The sequence below is a fragment of the Macaca fascicularis genome, chromosome 7 (genome assembly GCF_037993035.2).
Source record: "Macaca fascicularis isolate 582-1 chromosome 7, T2T-MFA8v1.1".
In the NCBI taxonomy this organism is placed as follows: domain Eukaryota; kingdom Metazoa; phylum Chordata; class Mammalia; order Primates; family Cercopithecidae; genus Macaca; species Macaca fascicularis.
In genome coordinates this window covers 175,599,643-175,623,872 of record NC_088381.1, presented here as the reverse complement: position 1 = coordinate 175,623,872, position 24,230 = coordinate 175,599,643, and the positions used below count along the sequence as shown (strand labels likewise).

At 41.9% G+C, this 24,230-nt stretch overlaps 1 pseudogene; it reads left to right on the top strand.

Moving 5' to 3' along the window:
* Positions 1–5,902: 5,902 nt before the first annotated feature.
* Positions 5,903–6,937, top strand: LOC135971726 (homer protein homolog 2 pseudogene; annotated as a pseudogene).
* The last annotated feature ends 17,293 nt before the right edge of the window (positions 6,938–24,230 follow it).

Genomic DNA, 24,230 nt, shown 5'->3' with positions numbered 1-24,230 from the left:
CGTTTCCTCATGTGAACTCTTGTCTCAGACAAACAAACATGTCTCCAAGAGAACTCTTCACTCGGATAAGTACACACATTTCCACATTGACTGTTTCCTGACACAAGCACATATATCCAATGTTGAATAATTTTGTGGCAAAATGATATCAATACAATGATAATTATAAAACTCCTTCCTGACAAGATGTAGACACACATTTTTTTTTTCATTTTAACTTAACTTTGCCTCATTGTCAGGAACAGTGGTTTGCAGCTCTAAATGTACTGATTACAGACAGATGTCTGTTTTCTCTGAAAATGTATTTCTTATGTTCTTACTGGTTTTATTGGTCGATAATGTCTTCTGCAATGAAGATACCTGGACAGTGTCCACATTAGAGACTGAGAAAGAGTGATGGGCAGATTAACCCTGTGCATCCAGACCCAGGAATCCTTTGACCCTGCCCTCTCTGAAATGGAGACACAGACGATGGATGAACAATGCTGAGCGGTGCACCCATGATCACAAAAAGAAAGACATGGAAATGTGTTCCCTCCCCTCCTTATAAAAGACAGCCCATCCCCTGTTCCTTCAGGCCCTGGTGAGGAGCCACCCCACATCTATGCCCTTCCTCAGTGTCCGCACTGTGGGTTCTGCACTGATCTGCGCTTCCCTTCTCATTACCCTCAATATTAGTGTTCCTTATGAATCAGGTCCAGTTATGGCTGCTCCACATGGGGCTGTTCTCAGTCTGTTCCCTCTGTGTTTGCAGAAGACCTGTGTGAAGTTCACTGGTGGAGTCTGAGGTGGAAAAATTGTACAGCCCAGCGGTTCACTGAGCCTCTCCTGCACAGCCTCTGGATTCACCTTCACTGACTGCAGCATCAGCTTGGTCCAGCAGGCTCCCCGACCGGGGCTGGTGTGGGCGGCAACAGGGAGAAATTCAAGAGGAAGTTTTTACGTGAACTCTTACGTGCATGGTCTCACTGACATCTTTACTTCTTTTATCACGTTTGTTCTGTAAATCACAACGAATGGTGCATTCTTCATCTATTATACATTTGGTAAGTCTTTTTCGGTGTCTTTCAAAAAACTGGTAACTTTATCCTATGTCATATCTGTTAAGTCCTAAAAGTTTTTTTTTTTTTGATGTCTACTTTTTCTGAAATTTACATAGCTACTATAGCTATCTTTTGGTTCATATTTTCATAATCCATGTTTTCCAATCTTTATCTTTTCTATTTGTGAATATGTAGGATAACTTTCTTGTAATAGCTAACAGTTGGGTCTTGCTTTTTTTAAAGCAACTATAATAAATTCTATTTTTAGACTAATATTATTTTTTCTGTTATTTTTGTTTAAATTAGCAGTTTATAATGATGTTTATATCTCTATTAACAGATTATATAATTCACTTTTTATAAATATGGTATTGATTACCACAAGGTTTACAATAAGAATTGTATATAGATTCTAATGCAAATACTGTGATGGCTTTGATATGAAGTACAGAGATAGTGTAACTGTGTACGTTGAATTCCTCCTTCTCACCAGTCTTTCTTCTTGTCAGTTTGCAATTGTATATGCTATAAAATATAATATGTAATTTTGCATCACTTTATACACATACGTTGGAACAATTACAGATTAAAACTACAATTCATCTTGATGTTCCCTTTCTTTTACAATCTTAATTTCTTTGTATAGATCTATGTTTTTAGTGTATATCACATGGCTACTAGCAGAGAAACTTTGTAAAATGTGTCCTGAAACATGAATGTGTTGACAAATTGTCTCAAGATCTTTTTTTAAATGACATAATTTTACTTGCCTTTCACTTTTAATGAAATGGTAATGCATGTAGAATTCCCGTTTGCATTTCCCTTGTTACTCATTTTCTTGTATTTATTTTCTTCCTGGAGACAATCACATATTATATTCTGCTGGGCCTTCATTAACCACGTTTCTGCGAATCTAGTCAGGGTTGGGTTTCAAGTTTATGGTTGCCCCAGCTATTGGAGTTGAAGTCAGCTTCTACTGTTCACAAAAATTTCGGATTCCTCTGGCAATATCTGCTTTTGTTTCCCTGTTTTGCTTTGGGTGTTCACATGTCATTCTTCCCAGAGAGAGCCTGTCTCTTTTAGTCGTGGCAGGTGAATCCTGCTGACACATTTACTTGGTGATTGTTTGTGTGGTGAAGGGGCTTGGACACAGATGAACGTTCTCCAACCTTCTGACCTAGTCTCCTTCTTAGCTATGGGTGGTGAGCCTGGCTCTGAAGCATGGCCTTCCAAGCGTTCCTGTTCCTTCCCTTAGCCAAGTGTCAGAGTGTCTCTTCCCAGCCACAGTGGTTTTTCATCAGTGTCCTCAGCTTCTGACCCACTGTCCTTACCCCACAGATTCAGGATTTCATTCCTCAGGAAAGAGATGGGAGGTGTTTCTGGGTAGAGTTTCCTTGGTGTCCTCTGTTTCCTTGTGTTCTAGTTGATTCTATCAGTTCCCACAGGACACAAGATTTAATAAATGTCTCCTTCATACAGTGAAGGGGGACTCAGCATTGAATGGAGCTGCTGTTCTTCCTCCCCAGTCCACACCACAGGACAGCAGGTGGGTGAGTTGTCTGGGGATTTCCTCAATTCTGTAGGAAAAGCCTTGAAGTGCCCAGAGTTTCACATTCGTACACCATTAGCACGCACGTCCTCAAGCCACTCATTAAACTTTTCCAGGTTAGATTTTTCCATCTTAAATACCAGGCCATGAGTGGCACCCGGCCCAGGTACTCTAATAAATGGGCCCTAGTTCTCTCTGCAGGCCCATATTTTCTCAGATTTCAGGGTTTTTTTCTCTGTGACATCAACTCAGATATGTTGAAGGGTTTATTTTTTGTAGTCGTTCAAGTTTTTTGTTAATGAGGTCAGAATAAGATCATCGTTTTCTCATTTTTTCCATTCCCATGCTTAGTATCTGCTTTCTAAACAACATTAAGAAGCTAAGACAACAAATCAAGTATCCATTATTTGGTGCATTGTTAAACAATTTGAGAAATATTTATGTCTGAAATACAATGAACCACTGAAATCAAGGCATGCCTCCTTCACATAAGAACATGGGGACATTATCAAATAATTGTGCTGAGTGAAGGAAGCTAAAGAATTCACAGGAAATTTCACGTTATTTAATTTGTATAAAATTAACATGGAGATCTAAATTTTTCTGAGAATAGGGTGGTGAGAATAACAAGGTGGTGAAATAAAATTACAGAGAAGTGAGAGAAAAAATAAGAGAGTGAATTCAATTGCTAACAGCATGATTGAAGTGTTGATTCAATGACTGCACACATATATCAACATCTTCCAAATGCTATACTGTCAATTTGATTTCATTATTGATGGATGTTTTGAATAAAGCAGTAACAAAAATGAATATATTTGCTGAGAAATAACAAGAAAGAGATGAATATTGACACTTGAATAATCACAGACTCCTGAAAATACACACATATGAACACTGATTGCATATTTCAGGAAAACACTAGAAAAAGCAAAATTACATAAAGTTGTTATGACAGGTGGGACATCCTGAAAACCTCTCTAGACATATCCCACACTGCCCTGGAGTTGTCTCGCAGCCTCCTGCAGTGTTTGGAGGCACAGACAGAGATAATAGGGCTAATTCTGGCCAGATGTGTGGTATTGGACACATTGCACAACTGCTCTGTTCTGTGTGTAATTTACCTTCTCTAATAATGTAACATTGACACTTGCATTAAATATATTCTGCAAATATGAAAAATTAAATAAGCTGATGTGTGCTAAATGATTATCAAGGCACAATCACATAATCTGAAGCTATATTTTCCAGAGAGATAGGATTACCCCCAGTGTTTTCCAGGACACACTCATCTGCTCTGGGCACTGCCTTCTCCTCAGCTGTCCCACCTCTGAGCTTGCTATATAGCAGGAGACATGCAAATAGGGCCCTCCCTCTACTGATAAAAACCAGGCCAGCCCTGACCCTTCAGCTCTGGGAGAGGAGCCCAGCCCCAGAATTCCCAGGTGTTTTCATTCAGTGATAAGCACCGAATACAGGGGATTCACCATGGATTTTGGTGGTTTTTGCTTGTTGCTATTTTGAAAGGCGATTTATGGGAAATGAGAGATGTTGAGTGTGAGGGGACATGAGTGAGAGAAACAGAGGATATATGTGGCAGTTTCTGACCAGGGTGTCTCTGTGTTTGCAGGTGTCCGGTGTGAGGTGCAGCTGGTGGAGTCTGGGGGAGACTTGGCAAAGCCTGGGGGGTCCCAGAAACTCTCCTGTGCAGGTTCTCGATTCACTTTCAGTAGCTACTACATGAACTGTGTCCACCAGGCTCCAGGGAATGGGCTGGAGTGGGTTGGACAAGTTAATCCTAATGGGGGTAGTACACATCTCACAGACCCCAGAAGGGCCGATTCACCATCTCCAGAGATAACGCCAAGAACACGCTTCATCTGCAAATGAACAGCCTGAAAACCAAGGACACGGCCTTGTATTGTACCAGAGACACAGTGAGGGGAGTATAGTGTGAGCCCAGACACAAACCTCCCTGCAGGGCCATGCAGGGAGGTTTCCTTTCTCAGCTGCAGGATACGGGCTTATTTTTGCAGGACTCTAGAGTCTTATTAGGTTGTGATATTTCACTATGGTTATTTATCATGTTATTTTTAATTGGGAATTGTGTTTTAGTATTTTAAAATTTATATATAAGTGTATTTTTTAAAAATACGTACCTTCAAAGAATAATTCTTCCTAATTGCACTTGTTCTTTTGGAGTTCTGTTAACATCTGTTGATATCACCTATTACGTAGCTACAGGGACATTAATTTATATCTATAGACATATGTGTAAATACACGAAGTTATGTATACATATGTAATCTTTATATTTAATATTATAATAAAATAAAAAATATATAATAATTATAAAATGTCCTAAAAAATGAAACTTAATGATTAACTTAATATAAATTATAGTAATCCATAACTCCTTTCAATCATTCTCTATAGTTTACATAAACTGATGTCTATTTGTAAACTTAAACATAGTGTATTGGTCTTTTTGAAATAGCCAGGAACAAATTTCAAATGCCCTTGTCACATACACACACAGAAATAAGGATCTGAGGCGATATATATGTCAATTAGCTCGATTCAATTATTCTGATTTGCATTCATAAATCATGACATAGCTTTATTCCCTATAAATATATACAACCAAAATGTCTCAATTTTCAATGAAGTTTTAACTACGTATTTTCTAATCCGTCCTAGGTCATTAATGTTTTCTCCTAGTCAGAATGTGATTAGATTGTCCTGAGAAACTCATTTACCCTCCTGCCTCCTGAAGGCTTCAGGAAGCAGCTCCTAGATGGGCAGAAGCCGGCAAACGTGTGTGTCCACACAGGAACTAGAGCCTCTCTCGCGGATTAGGTCTCCTCCTCATGATTACAGGGCTCTTCAGTTTTCTTAACAGGCTGTTGTACTAGATAAGCACAAAACAATTTCATTAAGCTTTGCTTCGATTTTTCAAAACAACATACAGGTAGTAATTTTAGCAATAAACATATTACAACCTACTATACATGAGACCTTCCTGTGCTTCAAGGTTTCTTCTCAGGACTTTGTATGTATTACATAACTTCCATTTTTTTTCTGAGATGGAATTCTGATGTCTCCTTATTACAGATTATTCTTTTAATTTAATTCTTAGAATGATTCTTTCCAGAGCCCCCGCCCAGCCCACCTGGCGGAATGGAGTGGCACCAGGGCTGAGCCAGGCGCACAGGGGCCGCCACACGTGCTGCGCAGGGAGCGGATGCACAGCGGGCGGAGAGCGAGCACCAGAGGCCTGGTGGGAGAGGCTGCCTGAGCAGCGCTGGTGATGGGAGAACAGCCCATCTTCACCCCGGAGCGCGGGTCTTCCAGATTGACCCCAACACCAAGAACTGGATGCCTGCGAGCCACAGGCGGTCACCGTTTCCTGCTTCTGTGATGTCAGAAGGAACAGTTATGGGATCGTCAGTGTGGACGGAGCCAAGGTGACCATAAACAGCACAATCGCACCAAGTATGACCTTCACCAACACGTCACAGACGTCTGGGCAGTGGGCCGACAGCAAAGCCAACACGGCGTTTGGTTTGGGGATTTCCACTGAGTAGCAGCTGACAAAGTTTGCAGAGAAATTCCGGGAGGTGGAAGAAGCGGCCAAGATAGGCAAAAACAAGACCCAGGAGAACATGGAGCCCTCGAGTGATCACCCCTGAGAACCCAGGCGTGGAGCCCCATCTTCTACTCCGGCATCCAGTGTCAACGGGACGGACGATGGAAAGGCCTCTCATGCCGCTGCAGCCGACAGGCACCTGCAGTCTGGGAACCACAAGCTGAAGGCGGCCTCGATGCAGGGCGCTGCCCACGGGAAGAGGCGGGAGATGGAGCTGCAGGCCCGGCGGGAGAGCGACGCCCGGCTGCCCACGGTGCTGCAGGAGTCGGCGGCCAGCGCGGAGCAGAGGAAGAGGCCGTGACATCCACAGAGAGAAGGAGAAGAACACGCAGCTGAGGAGGAGCGAGGAGCTGGAGGCCGAGCTCCGAGAAAAGGAGGCAGAGCTGGAAGATCTCCGGAAACAAAGTGAACTCACACCTCAGCTCACGTCAGAGCGCCACGGTGTCTCTGAGAAGATGGAGGCGGTAGAGAGAGGATCAAAACCAGGAAGACAAAGCGCGTTCCCTAAAGGCAGACGCTGAGGAGAACAAATCCCGACAGCGCCACCTGGAGGTGGAGGTGAAGAGCTTCCTGGAGGTGCTGGACAGGAAGATCCGGGATCTGCATGGCTTCCGCCCAGGCCTCCCAAGCCGGGCACAGACAACCAGGGATGGCCAAGGCCCAGGCCCCGCCGGTGAGTCCCAAGCGTTTGTGTGAGACCAGATGGCGCTAGGACGTTCCCTGTGTGTGTTGCTTCTATAAATGGAGGGATAGTTTGTCCTGTTTCCAAACCAGTTGTGCTGTCCACTCACCCCTTTCCAGAACAGAAATCTCCTCTCGGCCAGGCACGGTGTCTCACGCCTGTAATCCCAGCACTTTCGGAGGCTGAGGTGGGCGGATCACTAGGTCAGGAGACTCAGACCATTTTGGCTTACATGGTGAAACCCCATCTGTACTAAAATACAAAAACTAGTGGGGCATGGTGGCATGCACCTGTAGTCCCAGCTACTTGGGATACTGATGCAGGGGAATCACTTGAACCAGGAGGCGGAGGTTGCAGTGAGCCGGGATCACACTACTGTCCCCTCCAGCCTTGGCGACAGAGACCGACTCCGTTTCGAAACAAACAAAACAAAACAAAAACAGAAATTTCCACTCGCTTCTCTGGCCTTGTGAGGTTGTGGACAACTGGAAGATTCTGACTCAAGAATCCAGAACTAGGTTTCCCTTAAACATTTACACAGTCAGGCCATCCATGTTTACATCTTTCATAAAGGTTTTTGCAATCATCTGAATTGAAAAAAAGCCTTTTCTAATCCAAATATTTATATTCTTTACACCAAGCCATCAGGCTCCTTTTATCAAATAGCATTCAGATTATTTGAATGTCCACCAGGCGCCAGCCCTGGGGAGCATAGAGAGAACATTCCTCTCCATCAACATCGAGAGGCTTTAAAACAACTATTTAGTGGAGACTTATCAAAAGACGTAAAACAGGTTTCTGGTTGGTGCATTTTCTGGCCTGGGAATTTCTGGCATCCAAGATATTACCCCCTGGCCCCCAGTTTGTATGGTTGGGACAATGTTCCTTTTCTTGGTTTTAATTTCTGAGCAGATGATCATTGTGTGGGAACAGCACACAGTGAGGTTGCCTAGCATAATGCCTGGCACAAAGTAAATGCTTAATAAATATTTGTGTGGCTCACGCCTGTAATCCCAGCACTTGAGAAGACTGAGGCAGACAGATCACCTGAGGTCAGGAGTTTGAGACCAACCTGACCATAGCTGAAGAAACCCCGCCTCTACTCTTACCAAAAAAAAATTAGCCGGGCGTGCTGGTGCATGCCTTTTATCCCAGCTACTCGGGAGGCTAAGGCAGGAGAATCGCTTGAAACTGGGAGGTGGAGGTTGCGGTCAGTGGAGATCGTGCCATTGCACTCCAGCCTGGGCAACAAGAGTGAAATTTCGTCTAAAAAAAAAAAAAGACATGAAGTCTTTGCCCATGCCTATGTCCTGAATGGTACTACCTAGGTTTTCCTCTAGGGTTTTTATGGTATTAGGTCTAACATTTAAGTCTCTAATCCATCTTGAATTAATTTTTGTATAAGGAGTAAGGAAAGGATCCAGTTTCAGCTTTCTACTTATGGCTAGCCAATTTTCCCAGCACCATTTATTAAATAGGGAATCCTTTCCCCATTTCTTGTTTCTCTCAGGTTTGTCAAAGATCAGATGGCTGTAGATGTGTGATATAATTTCTGAGGACTCTGTTCTGTTGCATTGGTCTATATCTCTGTTTTGGTACCAGTACCATGCTGTTTTGGTTACTGTAGCCTTGTAGTATAGTTTGAAGTCAGGTAGCGTGATGCCTCCAGCTTTGTTCTTTTGACTTAGGATTGTCTTGGAGATGCGGGCTCTTTTTTGGTTCCATATGAACTTTAAAGCAGTTTTTTCCAATTCTGTGAAGAAACTCATTGGTAGCTTGATGGGGATGGCATTGAATCTATAAATTACCTTAGGCAGTATGGCCATTTTCACGATATTGATTCTTCCTATCCATGAGCATGGTATGTTCTTCCATTTGTTTGTGTCCTCTTTTATTTCACTGAGCAGTGGTTTGTAGTTCTCCTTGAAGAGGTCCTTTACATCCCTTGTAAGTTGGATTCCTAGGTATTTTATTCTCTTTGAAGCAATTGTGAATGGAAGTTCATTCATGATTTGGCTCTCTGTTTGTCTGTTACTGGTGTATACGAATGCTTGCGATTTTTGCACATTAATTTTGTATCCTGAGACTTTGCTGAAGTTTCTTATCAGCTTAAGGAGATTTTGGGCTGAGACAATGGGATTTTCTAAATATACAATCATGTCATCTGCAAAGAGGGACAATTTGACTTCTTCTTTTCCTAAATGAATACCCTTTATTTCTTTCTCTTGCCTGATTGCCCTATCCAGAACTTCCAACACTATGTTGAATAGGAGTGGTGAGAGAGGGCATCCCTGTCTTGTGCCAGTTTTCAAAGGGAATTTTTCCAGTTTTTGCCCATTCAGTATGATATTGGCTGTGGGTTTGTCATAAATAGCTCTTATTATTTTGAGGTACGTTTCATCAATACCGAATTTATTGAGCGTTTTTAGCATGAAGGGCTGTTGAATTTTGTCAAAAGCCTTTTCTGCATCTATTGAGATAATCATGTGGTTCTTGTCTTTGGTTCTGTTTATATGCTGGATTATGTTTATTGATTTGCGAATGTTGAACCAGCCTTGCATCCCAGGGATGAAGCCCACTTGATCATGGTGGATAAGCTTTTTGATGTGCTGCTGAATCCAGTTTGCCAGTAGGCATGGACAAAGACTTCATGTCTAAAACACCAAAAGCAATGGCAGCAAAAGCCAAAATTGACAAATGGGATCTCATTAAACTAAAGAGCTTCTGCACAGCAAAAGAAACTACCATCAGAGTGAACAGGCAACCTACAGAATGGGAGAAAATTTTTGTAATCTACTCATCTGACAAAGGGCTAATATCCAGAACCTACAAAGAACTCAAACAAATTTACAAGAAAAAAACAAACAACCCCATCAAAAAGTGGGCAAAGGATATGAACAGACACTTCTCAAAAGAAGACATTCATACAGCCAACAGACATATGAAAAAATGCTCATCATCACTGGCCATCAGAGAAATGCAAATCAAAACCACAATGAGATACCATCTCACACCAGTTAGAATGGCGATCATTAAAAAGTCAGGAAACAACAGGTGCTGGAGAGGATGTGGAGAAATAGGAACACTTTTACACTGTTGGTGGGATTGTAAACTAGTTCAACCATTATGGAAAACAGTATGGCGATTCCTCAAGGATCTAGAACTAGATGTACCATATGACCCAGCCATCCCATTACTGGGTATATACCCAAAGGATTATAAATCATGCTGCTATAAAGACACATGCACACGTATGTTTATTGCGGCACTATTCACAATAGCAAAGACTTGGAATCAACCCAAATGTCCATCAGTGACAGAATGGATTAAGAAAATGTGGCACATATACACCATGGAATACTATGTAGCCATAAAAAAGGATGAGTTTGTGTCCTTTGTAGGGACATGGATGCAGCTGGAAACCATCATTCTTACCAAACTATCACAAGAACAGAAAACCAAACACCGCATGTTCTCACTCATAGGTGGGAACTGAACAATGAGATCACTTGGACTTGGGAAGGGGAACATCACACACTGGGGCCTATAATGGGGAGTGGGAAGGGGGGAGGGGGGAGGGGGGAGGGATTGCATTGGGAGTTATACCTGATGTAAATGACGAGTTGATGGGTGCTGACGAGTTGATGGGTGCAGCACAGCAACATGGCACAAGTATACATGTGTAACAAACCTGCACGTTATGCACATGTACCCTAGAACTTAAAGTATAATAATAATAAAAAATAAAATAAATAAATAAATTTAAAAAATATATATTTTTTTCCAAAACCCCACTCAAAACCAGGGTATTATTAGAGGTGTAATAGTTGGACCAAAATTGAAAATACATTCAGTTTAGTTCATGTGCTCTCAAATATACTTTCTTTCTTTTAAAATTGTTCTCAGTTGTAATATTACACAAAATATTAGTAATTTATACTAGTGACACAGGTTATAATACTGTGTACAAAATTTGGTGACATCTGATTGGAAAAAATACATGTTCTCCATATCTTGACTATTTTTTCCTTCTCTATGAAATGTATGACTTCCTGTATGTCTGGTCTAGCATTGATGAGTTCCCATAGTATTTGTTTGTCTGAGACATGCTTTATTTTTCCTTCATTTATGAAGCTTTGTCTAGCAGTGTAGAAAAAGTATTCTTGACACATTTTTTAATTTAAGAAGTTTGAAATCAGGACTCCAATCTCTTCCCTCTGATCAGGTTTATGCTGATAAATACACCATTCGTGTAGTAAGATTTCTTATAGGTTATCAGAAACTTTTATTAATTTTAGAATTATTTTCTTCCTATTGACTTTAGATACTCTGACACTTATAGATAATGGTGACTTCTGTTTTCCAATGCAATGTTCTGGAGTTTTATGGGCCTCTTTTATCTGTATGTGTAAATCTCTAGAAAGACTAGGAATTGTTTTTCAATTATTTCCTCAAATAAGTTCTCCAAAGTATTTACTTTTTTATTTATCAGGAAAATCTATGACTCGGTGGTTCAGTTGTTTGACATAATCCTCTACTTTCCAATGGGTTTATTTTTAATTTTTTTCTTTATTTATCTTACTGGGTTAAATTGAAATACCTGTCTTTAAGCTGTGATGCTTTCCCCAAATTTAATATAGTCCATTGTTAAAATTTTAAGCTGTAAATTGTAATTAATTTGATATTTTTTTATTTCCAGAGTTCATTTTAAAAAATCAACCTCTTAAGTAACTCCTAAATTGGTGTTCTGATTTTTGTGTGTTTGTTCCCAACTTTCGATTGGATTTCATTGAGGTTTTTAAAAATCAGTGTTTTTAATTCTTTAACTGAGATTTCAAATATATCATTTTGTGTAGAGTCTTATTGCTGGAGAGTTAATACAATTTGGCAGGGGGTGTTGTAACACTCTGTTTCTCTGTTTCTTTCTCATAGGATAAATTCTCTCTTCCCATGATTTTTGAATTTAGTTTAGTTTTAATGAAAACTATTTTCCCCTTTAGAATACAAACACAATGTATATTGTGTGGGTCTTTTGATTTTGATTCTTGGTTTTCTCAATGGTAAAGACTCTGTAAGAGTTCCTTGCCTATAGACAGCCTTTATTTCGTGGCTTTCTGAAATGATGTTTGTAGTAATGATACTGGGCCTGTGAGCAGGCTCACTGCCTCCTGCAGGGCTCAGATAGTGGAGGCATCAGGGCTCAGACAGTGGAGGCATAAGGAAGCGTTTCTAATTTCCCAGTGGTATGCATTTGTGTCAGCAGATTTTGTATTGCATTGTGCAGTTCAACCTTCAAGTTAGTAGGTGGTCCTTACAGAGATGAGCTAACTATGGCAGAAGAAGATGAGTACATGTTTCATATCTGTGTAGAGAGAGAAGCGTTCTACTACCTCAGGCAATGGACTGGCCTGTGGAAAGCATAGGGGCCTGAGTTCTCTGCTCATTTCCTGAGAGAGGGACAAAGCTGGACAGAGATAAACCACTTATCCTTGCAGGTTAAGTTCACTGTCAAGTGTTATACACTTGTGATAGCAGATTTTGTATTAGATTTTACCCATCAACATCAGAACAGGACTGGTGCTTGCAGGTAAGACCCAGCTGTGATGGTAGTAAAAGTGTTTATGCTTTTTCAAAAAAATTACTTATAGTTTGTTGTGAATATATTGTAAGTCTATGTAATTATGAGGTATAGGTGATACTTTGATATAGGCATGTGATGTGTAATAATCTCATCATAGTAAATGGAGTACCTGTTCCCTGAAGCATTTGTCTTTGGTGTTTCAAGAACTCCAATTACACTCTTTTAGTTAGTTAAACTGTAAAACATAAATTATTATTGACTATACTCACTTTGTTGTGCTATCAGCTGATGGTCTCATTCATTCTTTCTAAATTCATTTTGTACTCATTAACAGCCTACACTTTTTTCACATCTCCCCCGTTATCCCCCACAGCCTCAGAGAACCATCCTTCTACTCTCCAACTCTATGAGTTCAATGGTTTTCTTTCCATGAAATATAATTATTTATTCTGTTCTGTGTATGAGCATATCCTAGCAATCCTGTACACACCTACATAGATGTCTATAAGCCTATGAATTATTCTCTGTAAATAAAAATTTATCTGATGGAGATAGATTATTTATTATATAATTCACCAAACTAATGTCAAATGCCCAAGCTGCAATACCGCAAACTCTAAGGTATGTTCATGCAATTCAATGAAGGAGAAAGTCTTTCAGACACAGGTGCACCTGAAATGATGTAAATATGTAGGTAAGGACTCTGGGCTTGAGTGTCATTGTCCAGCCATGTTTCAGAAGTGTGACCTGTCAGGGAAGAACCAGAGTTCCTTGTGCTCTCAGAGGGGAGGGCTCACAGATGTCCTCTCTTGATCCCAGGAAAGGCAATTGCACTAATCTTGATGATGAGACTATGCTCCTGTGCTGACCTATTATAGTTTTTGATCGAAATTGTCACTGTGATCCCCCATCTACATCTATTCACACAGAAGTGTGTAATGGTCAGGCCACATTCTCAGCATCACACATTGAGACGGTTGGAGATACGTCCCACTACCTTCTCCTGAGATTGCAGACAGAATCCCAGATTTCAAACGGTCACAAAAGGGAAGGTCTCAGAGTTTTTTTTTTTTTTTATAACGCACTCTCCGGGACAGATATATTCCCTGTAACCATGATGGATATTCTGAATTACAATAAACATGGCATGGATGTAGGTTTGTATAAATTCATTGTGATGAATATATTTAGCTGCTGCCCTAATGCTTTGAATGGAGATTTGACAATTTAGATAACCTGGATGTTTGGTTGGTTTCATATAAATCTTCACGGGTAGAACAGAATTGAACCTGTTCCAAAATCTATCCCTGATCCATGATCACACTCATCTCCCAGACCAGCTCCTTGAGCACATCGCCCTACCTGGAAGAAGAGGACTCTGGGCTTGGTGAGGGGAGGCCCCAGGAAGAGAACTGAGTTCTCAGAGGGCACAGCCAGCATCCTCCTCTCAGGGTGAGCCCCAAAGCCTGGGGCCTCCCTCATCCCTTTTCACTTCTCCATACAAAGGCACCACCCACATGCAAATCCTCACTTAGGGACCCACAGGAAACCACCACACATTTCCTTAAATTCAGGGTCCAGCTCACATGGGAAATGTTCTCTGAGAGTCACGGACATCCTGTGCAAGAACATGAAGCACCTGTGGTTCTTCCTCCTGCTGGTGGCAGCTCCCAGATGTGAGTGTCTTGGGGATGCAGATATGACGATATGGGAGGCTGTCTCTGATCCCAGGGCTCACTGTGGGTCTCTCTGTTCACAGGGGTCCTGTCCCAGGTGCAGCTGCAGGAGTCGGGCCCAGGACTGGTGAAGCCTTTGGAGACCCTGTCCCTCACCTGCGCTGTCTCTGGTGGCTCTATCAGCAGTAACTACTGGAGCTGGATCCGCCAGGCCCCAGGGAAGGGGCTGGAGTGGATTGGGTATATCTATGGTAGTGGTGGGAGCACCGACTACAACCCCTCCCTCAAGAGTCGAGTCACCCTGTCAGTAGACACGTCCAAGAACCAGTTCTCCCTGAAGCTGAGCTCTGTGACCGCCGCGGACACGGCCGTGTATTACTGTGCGAGACACACAGTGAGGGGAGGTGAGTGTGAGCCCAGACACAAACCTCCCTGCAGGGAGGCGGAGGGGGCGGGCGCAGGTGCCGCTCAGGACCAGCAGGGGGCGCGCGGGGCCCACAGAGCAGGAGGCCGGGTCAGGAGCAGGTGCAGGGAGGGCGGGGCTTCCTCATCTGCTCCGTGCTCTCCCTCCTCACCAGCACCTCAGCTGTCCCAGGGCTCCTCTTTCTTTGATATCTGTGGTTCTGCTTCCTCACATCCTTCTGCCAGAAAAGAAAGGAGGAAGGCACATTTTCCTCTTACAATTGAACTTTCACCGATTACTAGGAACTTTCCTACAAGTTCCTGCATGGCCCATTATTCCTTAGTGATTAAAAATATATATATTCTAATGCTTCTCACCATATCTTTATTTGTGTCATCAATTGAATTGTTCCCTCTTTGAAAGTCATATGCTGAAATCAGAATTGTTAAGTGAGTTTTATGTCACAGTCAAATAATAAGTAACATTTTTTCAAATGCCACCATTGCCACTAAACTCATCCAGGAGCTGAAATCTGCTCTGGGCACTGCGCTCTTCCTAAGCGTCCCACACTGCAGCTTGCTACAGAGGAGGAGGCATGAAAACAGGGCCCTCCCTCTCCTGGTGAAAACAAGCCCACTGCTGGCCCTGCAGTTCTAGATGAAGAGCCACAGCCCTGGCCTTCCCACGGGTTTCCATTTGATAATCAGGACTGAATGCAGAGGACTCACTCTGTGGTTTGAGATAGACGAATTTTTGTTGTTGGTATTTTAAAAGGTAACTCATAGAGAACTAGAGTGAGAATGAGTGGATATGAGTGAGAGAAACAGTGGATATGTTTGGCAGTTTCTGACCAGGATGTGTGCGTATTTTCAGGGGTTCAGTGTGAGGTGCAGCTGATTGAGTCCACAGAGGACCTGAGACAACCTGGGAAGTTCCTGAGACTCTCCTGTGTAGCCTCCAGATTCGCCTGCAGTAGCTTCTGAATTAGCTGAGTTCACCAGTGTCCAGGGAAGGGGCTGGAGTGAGCAATAGATGTAAAATACGATGGAAGTCGGATATACCATGCAGACTCTGTGAAGGGCAGATTCTCAATCTCCAACGACAATTCTAAGAACTCGCTGTATCTGCAAAGAATAGTCTGAGAGCTGAGGACATGGCCATGTATGGCTGTACATAAGCTCCCAAGTGAGGAAACATCAGTGTGAGTCCAGACACAAAACTTCCTGCAAAAAGAAGAAAGGAGTGTGGGCTGAAGGGGACACTCAGCACTCACAAAACAGGTGCAGCCCCAGGGCAGGTGCAGATGGAGAGAGAGCAAGGGCTGCTTTCCTTCAGTGTCTATGGTTTCCTCTGCTTCTAACATTTCCCCTCTGAGCCTCTGTACATTTATGTTCTGTGCCCACCAGGAGGTCCCTGGATTAGAAAACCAATTTAAAAGAGGAAACATTCTCATATGCTCTAAAAACAGAGGTAAATATTGGAGGCATAAAATGCATAAGTGGCCGTGTGAGTCTGTAGACACTGCCACCCCACAATGCCAGACTCACAAGTAGTGCTGGAGAAGGGTGGGAGTTTGATGGAGCTTCCCTAATGATCCTGTGGCCCAGGTTAAGTCTAGCAAGGCCATCGGTGCCTCCCACAGCACAGTTGTCCATCAGGGATCTCCCATGTGTCCCAGCAGCAGTCATGCCTTAGTGTCTCCACCAGGCACCATCACTGTCTGGGAAGGGCTCCCAGATTGGGTGTCTTTGGCACACAACCTGTGATGGATGTTAGAGTGCAGGGCAACAGCTGGCGGCCTGGGCTATTGGGCTCCCTGATGGAGGGATGAGAGGTGCATTCTCAGGGCCAGCACACTGTTTGTGGATTTTTATATAAAAACCAGGATTTTACTTCATTGTCTCAGATGACATAGATAATTACTAACAATCTGCAAACAATTGTAATTTTCAACTTTACCCCAAATTCATTGTTTCTTAATTCTGTGCAGGATGCAGACATGGTATTGCCTTCTCATGAGAAATTGTTCGATCTAAACTGAAACCAGTTGTTTCTCATATTCTTTGGTTTCTCCCCATGTGCAGAGATCTTCATTAGAGTAATTTTGGTATTTTCCCCACAATCACCGTCCCCTCCCCAAATAAAGAACAGAAATTGTCCTCACTCTGAGTCTGAGGGAGGAGCTGTTCCTGTACCACTCAGGGCCTGCAGAGACCCCCAGGTGCAGCTTCACTGAGTCAGGTGTTTCACTCCGTGTGATTGCTGCTAAGGTCTAATTGTGGGCTCAGAATTAGGACAGTATTTAGGTTATCAAAGGTCAATCCTATTCTAAAAATCATCATTATCACACATAGAGGTAATAATTCAATATTCATTTTTCTAACAGCAGTTTATCTATTTTATTTGGTTGCAAGTTTGAGAAAAGAAAAGTGATAATTTTTTTTTAATTTAACCTCAAAATCTACTGAACTGTTCTAGGAGACTCACAATTTGGACAATATAAGCTCTTTATTCTCAAAAATATGTGTGTATTTGGGAATTTCACCGTGTTGTCCAGAACCCGTTAACATCAACAACTGTGTTTCTCATGACACTTCTGGCTTGAGACAACGTCAGAGACCCTCTCCCTCATGTGCACTGTCTCTGGAGCCCCCGTCATAACCAGTGCTTCCTGCTAGAATTGTATCTGCCCCTAGAAGATGGACAGGAGTGGATCAGGTGCGAGGGTTGTGAAGGGAGCACAAATTACAACCCACTTTTCAAGATTCCATATCCACATCCAAGAAACAGTTCTTACAGCTGAGCTCTGCGTCCGGTGAACACACACTATGCATTTTTAAGAAAAGACGCAAGGCGGGGACTTCATTGTGAGCCTAGACACAAACCTCCCTGCAGGGGTACATATGTCCAGCAGGGGGCACTCGGGCAGTACGGGGGCTTAGGATGATTGTCAGGGGTCAGGATGAGCAGGATCAAGGCTCAGCATCGGGGCAGGTGCAACAGGGCAGAAAAGGGGCTGTAGATGTGGGTTGTTTTTACCATCATATTTCACCACCAGACCCCTCCACTAAATCTTTTCTAATGTGTCTGAGTGTTTATATGATTAGAAAATTGTGTTTATGTAAACACTAATATATACCCATATGGAGGTGCATCAAGTTGTCCTCTCCATCTTATGTGGACCTTCTCCATCAGGCACTAAGTCCCTGTATTTACTTGAGTACCTCATACATTATGGTCCAAACAGGTACGGTCACTTTCTTTTTCTTAGTCTCTTCGCCTCCCTTTTCTCTCTGTCACACAAAACACACAAACTGATAAATGCACAGAGCTCCCCAACTTTAATTATCTGATGTATTGAAGCACACTGATTAATGTGCAGCTTTTCCACTTTGCCTGCTATTCATGTTATGTAAAAATAAGAACCATGTGTTTCTCAGCTGGTTACTTCTCTAAGCTAAGTAGCATCTTTGTTTATTATACCCAGAGACCAAAAGCGATCCAAGTGTTAGTCAGCAGCTTAACTGGTAAACAAATTGTGGAAAATTCATTTACTGGAATAATACCCACTGTTACAATCAAGTACTGCCGGATACACTCAACACCATGCTTAAAGTAACAAGTACCTGAATAAGAAAAATAAGGCAAACAAATACAAGTGCATACATACAATTCCACTTCTATAATTCCTATAAAGTAAAAATGAACTTAAAGTTGAATAAAAACATCTGTAGTTAACTGTGGACATGGTACAAGAAGAGAAGGTGTAGAAAGGAGAAACTACAGGAGAGCAAAAGGAAATTCCTAGGATAATTTATTTTTTCTCTGTTAGGAAAAGTGAGGATTATGTCAATATTTATAAAATTGTACACTTTATGTAAAGATTCTTATTTGCTAATTTCACCTCTTTAAAATATTGCAAATTTTAAAATATGTAATTTGGTAGAAAAGGTGTTAGAGATAAATAAAAAACATAAAAATTCAGAGACTCCTGAATATGCACATGAATGAACCCTGGGTCTCGCTATACTTTTAGGGAAACACTAGAATAAAAGAACATGATGACAGGATTTCAGTACATGAAGGGAGCTTCTCAAACCCCAGGAGGCATGTCCAACCGTGTCCTGGAGTTAACTCGGGGAGCAGGCATGTCCTTTGGAAGGAGCCATGACACTGAGCTCCCAGCATCCGTTGTAGATGACACCATGCAAATGCCAAGAGATCTCGACTAAAGTGTTCTGTGGATGTTGAGTCTGATTATGCCACACACTCACACCAAGTGAGTATGGAAATGTTAGTTACCTGCCTCCTTGAGGAGTCTGCTGAGAGCAGGGCAGGTCTCTCATGAAGGTCCAATGTGTCTTGGTAGAGCAGGGAAGGAGACTAGCTCCCGGGTTTTATCGTGGTTTTGTGGGGTGTGGCGGAGAGCATCCTACCTCCAGTAAGGGTTTTGTGGGGTTTCAAGGTCAAATTGGCATCAAGTGAGGGAGCTCCTGTGATTTCTAGGTAGATTTACTTTGTATGCTTTAAGAAAAAAGAGATGATGAAGGAAAGAGCCTTAAGTTATCAGCGGTCAGGCCTAAACATAGAGTCGGATGACTTACTCTAAATAGCAAGTATGCAAATGGTGAGTAAGAAAAGAGACAAGAGTCCAATATGGGTGGACAACAGCCAGGTCTGCAGAAAATGAGAAGACTGAATATAAATAAAGAATAATGAGTAGGAGGAGGATATGGAGAAGGATTCTGGTACAATGTCTTGTGTGGAAGCTTTTCATGATTTGAGATCATCAGCTTATTCTGAAGGTCTTAGGTCACCTGTCTTCTTCAAAGTATTAGAAGTGCCAGAGGATATGTGAGGATGCACAGTTTAACTTCTTCTATTTGAGTAGTTTTACAATTGTGTAAAATTCTTAATTAATTCTTTTTTTCTTTTGAGATGAGGTCTAATTCTGTTGCATAGGTTGGACTGCAGTGGTGTGATCATAGCTGACTGTGATTTTAAATTCCTGGCTCATACAATCCTCCCACCTCAACCTCCTGAGTAGCAAGTAGCTAGGTTTCCAGGGCCTTTCAGCCAAATTCAGCCAATTCTTTTCTTTTCTCTTCTTTTCTTTTTTTTGAGCTGGAGTTTCCCTTGTCTTGCCCAGCCTGGAGTGCAGTTTCACCATCTCAGCTCACTGCAATCTCCCCCTCCTGGGTTCAAGCGATTCTCCTGCCTCAGCCTCCCGAGTAGCTGGGATTGCAGGTGTGTGCCACCACGCCAGGCTAATTTTGTATTTTTAGTAGAGACGGGGTTTCTCCATGTTGGTCAGGCTGGTCTTGAACTCCCTACCTCAGGTGATCCACCCGCCTCAGCCTCCCAAAGTGCTAGGATTACAGGCGTTAGGCACCGGGCCCAGCCTCTTCATTTTTATTCATATGTTCGTTCAGCAGCCACTATGTCTTCCCATAGTGATGTCTTCAGTTTCCTCTTTACTGCCTTTACCTTTTGAAAAAGGCTATCACTCCTGAGGGAAGATGGGAGGTGGGCCTGGACAGGGATCTGGTGCATTCCTCTGTCCCCTCCCAGTTCTTACTGGTTTCTCCAGTGTCTGTAGAAGAGCAGTTTTGATGGCTTTACCTCTGCAGATAATTTCTCTTGCAAGGTAGTGGTGATGGGGAGGTGTGTCTGGATGCATTTCAGCCGTAGTTGCTGTTTTGCTTTCCCAAACTGCACCGTCCCAAGGGGTAGAGGCTGGAGCATTTTGTGATGTGTCCCCAGGACTGAAGAAAAAGGTTCAAGAGCAGGAGGAATTCCTCAACTGTATACACTCTGAGAATTTAAACAATAACTTCACTATCACACAGAATTGAAACCATCCAATGAATATGTCTACTTCAATCTTGTGCTAGCTTAAATGACATTTGGCAGCCTCTGCCACAGAAAAGATTATCTTCTGCTCCTGTTTATTTCCCTGCAAGTCCTTATAGCTCTTCGGAGTTCAGATACATTGTTTGTCTTATAACGTGAAAACTCTGATGTGTTTAAGAAAATGTGCTAATTTGCAGATCAGTAAGTTTAGTTGTTGTTGTAAGAATAATAATATATTTTTGTGGGATGCCTACATCTCCAAGCTGAGTAGCACCTCTGTGCGTAATACTTAGAAACTAGAAATGATACAAATATCAAGAAGATACACAGACAAACAGTAATGGCATGCTAATTTATTGTAATAACATCCATCATTAGAATCAATACAGTGTTGTTGCTCAACATTTTGCATCACAAGTAGTTATGACAAGCAAGGAGACACACAAATAAAACACATACTATAAAATTCCTACATAATCAATTAATGTAACTCAAAACTAAAGTATTAAATGTGAATGAGTGACTCAGAATATGATGGGGGAAGAAAATAATTGGGAAGGAGGAATTGCAGAGGAACACAAGGAAACTTTTAAGTGTAATTTATTTGTGCATTATTTGGATGGCAGAGGCAGAGACAAGGTGGAGGTGCCACACGCTTTGGAACCAGATCTCCTGAGAGCTCTGTCACCAGAACAGCTTGAGAGAGGAAAACACATCCTCATGATCGAATCACCTTTCACCAGGCCCCACTTCCAACACTGGGAATTACAGTTTGACGTGAGATTTGGGTGGGGACACAAATCCAAACCACATCAGCTCTCTTTCATTTTTGCTCTTGCCTGATTGCTCTGACTAGGATTTCTAGTGTTATATTGAATAGGAGTAGTGAGAGACAGCATCTGTCTCTTGTTCCAGTTCTCAAGGTGTTTGAGCTTTTGCTCATTTAGCATGATGTTGACTGAATTTGTCATAGATGGCTTTTATTATTTTGAGGTTTTTGGGTTTTTTTTTGGAGACGGAGTCTCGCTCTGTCGCCCAGGCTGGAGTGCAGTGGCCGGATCTCAGCTCACTGCAAGCTCCACCTCCCGGGTTTGGCCATTCTCCTGCCTCAGCCTCCCGAGTAGCTGGGACTACAGGCGCCGCCATCTCACCCGGCTAGTTTTTTTGTATTTTTTAGTAGAGACGGGATTTCACCATGTTAGCCAGGGTGGTCTCGATCTCCTGACCTCGTGATCCGCCGGTCGCAGCCTCCGAAAGTGCTGGGATTACAGGCTTGAGCCACCGCGCCCGGCCTGTTTTGAGGTATTTTTGATGCTAGTCTGTTGAGGGTTTTTGTCATGAGTGGAAGTTGGATCCTATGAAACACTTTCTCAGGATCTGTTGAGATAATCCTGTTTTTTGCTTTTATTCTGCTCACATGGTGAATCACAGTTACTGAATTGTGGATGTTGAATGAACCTTGCCTTCCAGGGGTAAAGCCTACTTGATCATGCTGTATTACATTTAAAAGTGTTTCTGGATTCTATTTGCTAGTATTTTGTTGAGGACTTCTAGATTTATGTTAATCAGGAGTATTTATCTTATGTATTTTCTCCATTATGTCTCTTCCTGATGGTGTGTGCCAAGGACACACAGTAGAGAAGGGACAGTTTTTTCAATAATGGTGTAAAAACTGCACATCCATATACAAAGAAATAAAATCAGGCCTTCTCTAACACCATATAAAAATCAACTAAAGATGAACATAATACCTGAAACCATAAACTCATAGACAACATGGAAAAAAAACTTCCTGTCATTGATTCAGAACTCATGTATTTGTGCACCCTGCACCCTTAACCTAGAAAAGCTTACAGCACTTGACTCACTCGTGAAGGGAGCTCCAAGGACTGCGCCCAGCAAAGCGACAGCGATGGGCTGACTGAGATTTTGGGGAGCCAACCCTTGTCCCAGTGTGCCCTGGTTGAATTACATGAATTTAAGAGAGATGATTTTGTAGCTTTAAGATTTAATATCTGCCCTACTGGGTTTCATGTGTGTAGGGGGCCTGTTGGCCATTCCTTTGGCCAGTTTATCTCTTGGATTGGAATAATTGATCCAACACCTGCACCGTCACTGCACCTTGGAATACACAACTTTCACATTTTCTTAATTTGCAAGCTCACAGATGGAAGGAAGTCGCCTTAAGGCTCAGATGAGACTTTAGACATTTGAGTTGCAGGCTGACCAAGTTAAGACTTTTGGGGTTTATTGAAAAAAGATTATTATATTTTGCAATGCAAGGACATGAGAATTTTGGGCCCGAGACTGCAATGATATAGTTTAGATGTTCTCCCTTCCAAATGTCATGGTGAAATGTGATACTCAATGTTGGAGGTGGGACCGACTGGGAGGTTTTGGGTCATGGGGAAAGATCCTTCAGGAATGCCTTGGGAACCACCCCATGGCACTTAGTGAATTCTTGCTGTCTTAGCTACTATGAGAGCTGATTGTTAAAAAGAGCCTGGCAACCCTCCTCCCCACTCACGTCCCAGCTCTCACCATGTGACACAGCCTGCTCCCCCTTTGCCTTCCACCGTGATTGTAAAGCAGATCCTGGTGCCATGCTTCTCACACAGCCTTCAGAACTGTAAGCCAAATAAGCCTCTTTTCTTTGTAAATCACTTGGCCTCAGGTATTAATTTATAGGAATGCAAAAGGGACAAACACACCGTCCAAAGCATTATACAGATTCAACACTACTTTTATCAAATGGCCAGTATATTTGATTACATATTTAGAAAACAATACTAAAATTCACACAGAATCAAAAAAGAGTCTGAATAGCAAAACAATCCTAAGCAAAATGACCAAAACTAGAAGCACTGCATGCACTGACCTCAAATTATACTACACGAATGTAATCAGAAAGATAGCATGATACTGGTAGAAAAAAATAGAGAGTCCAGAAAGAAAACCAAATATATAAAACCAAATGCTCTTTGAAAAAACTGACAAAAATATACACTGGAGAAACAACCCTCTATTCAATAAGTGGTGCCGAGAAAATTAGATGGCCTTATGTGGAAGAATAAACCGAGACTTCCATATCACCATGGACACAAATTAACTGAATATGGATTCAGTGTTTAAATTTATAAACTAAACTATAAAAATACTTGAACAAAATCTAAAAACAGTCCTCTGGACATTGGTCTAAGCAAATAAAATATGACTTGACTTCAAAAGCAAATGCAATAAAAACAGAAGCAGAAAACAGGATTTAATTGCACTAAAGGTCTTCCGCACAGAAAACATGGTGACCAGACAACCCGCAAATGGTAAAAATTATTTGGAATCTATTCATCTTGCAAAAGGCTAATATATAAAATCTATAAGTAACTCCAATAAGTCAACTAAAAATTACAAATAACTTCATTAAAGAATAGACAAAAACAGACATTTATCAAAAGAAGACACAGAAGTGGCCGACACAAATAAGAAAACATACTCAGCATCAGCAATCATCTGATAAATGTAAATTAGAAACAACATCATACGGCATCTTCCACCAGTCAGAATTGCTGTTATTACAAATAAAAAACAGCAGGTGCTGGCAGAGACGCATACGAAAAGTAATGCTTTATACATGCTTGGTGAGAATGTAAATTAGTATAAACTCTATGAAAAACAATACAGAGATTTCTCAAAGAACTGAAATTAGTATTACCATTTGTCCCAGTAATCCCTCCCAGTGGGCATATTCCTCCCAAAAGCAAACTTTTATATCAGAAAATGTTGCTTGCTCTCCTGTG